Raw genomic sequence first — 3,852 nt, 5'->3', positions numbered from 1 at the left:
TGAACTCAGTACTCATCCAGCTGGTCCTGAGTTCACTAACCTGTTCTACTGACACACTGAAGCCTCAGTCCCCTCATCCAGCTGGTCCTTAGTTCACAAACCTGTTCTACTAACACACTGAAGCCTCAGTCCCCTCATCCAGCTGGTCCTGAGTTCACTAACCTGTTCTACTAACACACTGAAGCATCAGTCCCCTCATCCAGCTGGTCCTGTTGCTGAGTTCACAAACCTGTTCTACTAACACACTGAAGCCTCAGTCCCCTCATCCAGCTGGTCCTGAGTTCACAAACCTGTTCTACTAACACACTGAAGCCTCAGTCCCCTCATCCAGCTGGTCCTGAGTTCACTAACCTGTTCTACTGACACACTGAAGCCTCAGTCCCCTCATCCAGCTGGTCCTGAGTTCACAAACCTGTTCTACTGACACACTGAAGCCTCAGTCCCCTCATCCAGCTGGTCCTGGGGCTGAGTTCACAAACCTGTTCTACTAACACACTGAAGCCTCAGTCCCCTCATCAAATCAAATCAAATCAAATTTATTTATATAGCCCTTCGTACATCAGCTGATATCTCAAAGTGCTGTACAGAAACCCAGCCTAAAACCCCAAACAGCAACAATGCAGGTGTAAAAGCACGGTGGCTAGGAAAAACTCCCTAGAAAGGCCAAAACCTAGGAAGAAACCTAGAGAGGAACCGGGCTAGGAACCGGGCTGTGTGGGGTGGCCAGTCCTCTTCTGGCTGTGCCGGGATGTTCAAATGTTCATAAATGACCAGCATGGTCGAATAATAATAAGGCAGAACAGTTGAAACTGGAGCAGCAGCATGGCCAGGTGGACTGGGGACAGCAAGGAGCCATCATGTCAGGTAGTCCTGGGGCACGGTCCTAGGGATCAGGTCCTCCGAGAGAGAGAAAGAAAGAGAGAATTAGAGAGAGCATATGTGGGGTGGCCAGTCCTCTTCTGGCTGTGCCGGGTGGAGATTATAACAGAACGTGGCCAAGATGTTCAAATGTTCATAAATGACCAGCATGGTTGAATAATAGTAAGGCAGAACAGCTGAAACTGGAGCAGCAGCATGGCCAGGTGGACTGGGGACAGCAAGGAGTCATCATGTCAGGTAGTCCTGGAGCATGGTCCTAGGGCTCAGGTCCTCCGAGAGAGAGAAAGAAAGAGAGAAGGAGAGAATTAGAGAACGCACACTTAGATTCACACAGGACACTGAATAGGACAGGAGAAGTACTCCAGATATAACAAACTGACCCTAGCCCCCCGACACATAAACTACTGCAGCATAAATACTGGAGGCTGAGGCAGGAGGGGTCAGGAGACACTGTGGCCCCATCCGAGGACACCCTCATCCAGCTGGTCCTGAGTTCACAAACCTGTTCTAGTAACACACTGAAAGATCAGTCCCCTCATTCAGCTGGTCCTGGGGCTGAGTACACAAACCTGTTCTACTAACACTGAAGCCTCAGTCCCCTCATCCAGCTGGTCCTGAGTTCACTAACCTGTTCTACTAACACACTGAAGCCTCAGTCCCCTCATCCAGCTGGTCCTGAGTTCACTAACCGGTTCTACTAACACACTGAAGCCTCAGTCCCCTCATCCAGCTGGTCCTGAGTTCACTAACCTGTTCTACTAACACACTGAAGCCTCAGGACCAGAACATCCAATCAATCAGAATAAACCAAATTACAACAAAGTCCAAACTAAGCTACATTGCTTATTAATAACTACATTATTATATGTCCCTGAATAGACAGTACACCATAGCTAACTATTTGACCATGGTTACTGATCAAAACCTTAGAAAAACCTTGACAAAGTACAGGCTCAGTGAGCACTGCCTTGCCATTGAGAAGGGTAGACACAGGAAAACCTGGCTCCCTGTAGAGGAAAGGCTGTGCAACCACTGCACCACAGCAGAACCTGGCTCCCTGTAGAGGAAAGGCTGTGCAACCACTGCACCACAGCAGAACCTGGCTCCCTGTAGAGGAAATGCTGTGCAACCACTGCACAACAGCAGAACCTGGCTCCCTGTAGAGGAAAGGCTGTGCAACCACTGCACAACAGCAGAACCTGGCTCCCTGTAGAGGAAAGGCTGTGCAACCACTGCACAACAGCAGAACCTGGCTCCCTGTAGAGGAAAGGCTGTGCAACCACTGCACAACAGCAGAACCTGGCTCCCTGTAGAGGAAAGGCTGTGCAACCACTGCACAACAGCAGAACCCGAGACGGAGCTACATTTCCTGACAAAATGTCAAAAATATAAAACAATTAGAGAGTGTAATTTCCCCAAATGTGAATCCCTGATTCAAGGATTCAAAGACCTCTCAGATGAGATTAGGCTACCCGTTCTGTTGGGGGAGGACGCAGAGAGCTGTGGGTTGGCAGCGCACTACATTGAAGACCTCTCCGATGAGAATAGGCTACACGTCCTGCTGGGGGAGGACGCAGAGAGCTGTGGGTTGGCAGCATACTACATTGCTGCCTGCCATAAGATGAATGACAATGTGTGACAGACCAATCAACTGGATTGACATCAACATGACCAATCAACAGGATTGACATCAACATGACCAATCAACAGGATTGACATCAACATGACCAATCAACATGACCAATCAACAGGACCAATCAACATGACCAATCAACAGGATTAACATCAACATGACCAATCAACAGGATTGACATCAACATGACCAATCAACATGACCAATCAACAGGACCAATCAACATGACCAATCAACAGGATTGACATCAACATGACCAATCAACATGACCAATCAACATGACCAATCAACATGACCAATCAACAGGAATGACATCAACATGACCAATCAACATGACCAATCAACAGGGTTGACATCAACATGACCAATCAACAGGATTACCATCAACATGACCAATCAACAGGGTTGACATCAACATGACCAATCAACAGGATTGACATCAACATGACCAATCAACAGGATTGACATCAACATGACCAATCAACATGATTGACATCAACATGACCAATCAACAGGGTTGACATCAACATGACCAATCAACAGGATTGACATCAACATGACCAATCAACAGGATTGACATCAACATGGCCAATCAACATGACCAATCAACATGATTGACATCAACATGACCAATCAACAGGGTTGACATCAACATGACCAATCAACATGACCAATCAACAGGGTTGACATCAACATGACCAATCAACAGGATTACCATCAACATGACCAATCAACAGGATTGACATCAACATGACCAATCAACATGACCAATCAACATGACCAATCAACAGGATTGACATCAACATGACCAATCAACAGGATTGACATCAACATGACCAATCAACATGACCAATCAACATGACCAATCAACATGACCAATCAACATGATTGACATCAACATGACCAATCAACAGGGTTGACATCAACATGACCAATCAACATGACCAATCAACAGGGTTGACATCAACATGACCAATCAACAGGATTACCATCAACATGACCAATCAACATGACCAATCAACAGGGTTGACATCAACATGACCAATCAACAGGATTGACATCAACATGACCAATCAACATGACCAATCAACATGATTGACATCAACATGACCAATCAACAGGGTTGACATCAACATGACCAATCAACATGACCAATCAACAGGGTTGACATCAACATGACCAATCAACAGGGTTGACATCAACATGACCAATCAACATGACCAATCAACAGGGTTGACATCAACATGACCAATCAACATGACCAATCAACAGGATTGACATCAACATGACCAATCAACAGGATTACCATCAACATGACCAATCAACAGGATTGACATCAA

The sequence above is a fragment of the Oncorhynchus gorbuscha genome, unplaced genomic scaffold, assembly GCF_021184085.1.
Source record: "Oncorhynchus gorbuscha isolate QuinsamMale2020 ecotype Even-year unplaced genomic scaffold, OgorEven_v1.0 Un_scaffold_1767, whole genome shotgun sequence".
In the NCBI taxonomy this organism is placed as follows: Eukaryota; Metazoa; Chordata; class Actinopteri; order Salmoniformes; family Salmonidae; genus Oncorhynchus; species Oncorhynchus gorbuscha.
Note: the sequence above shows the minus strand (reverse complement) of the source record.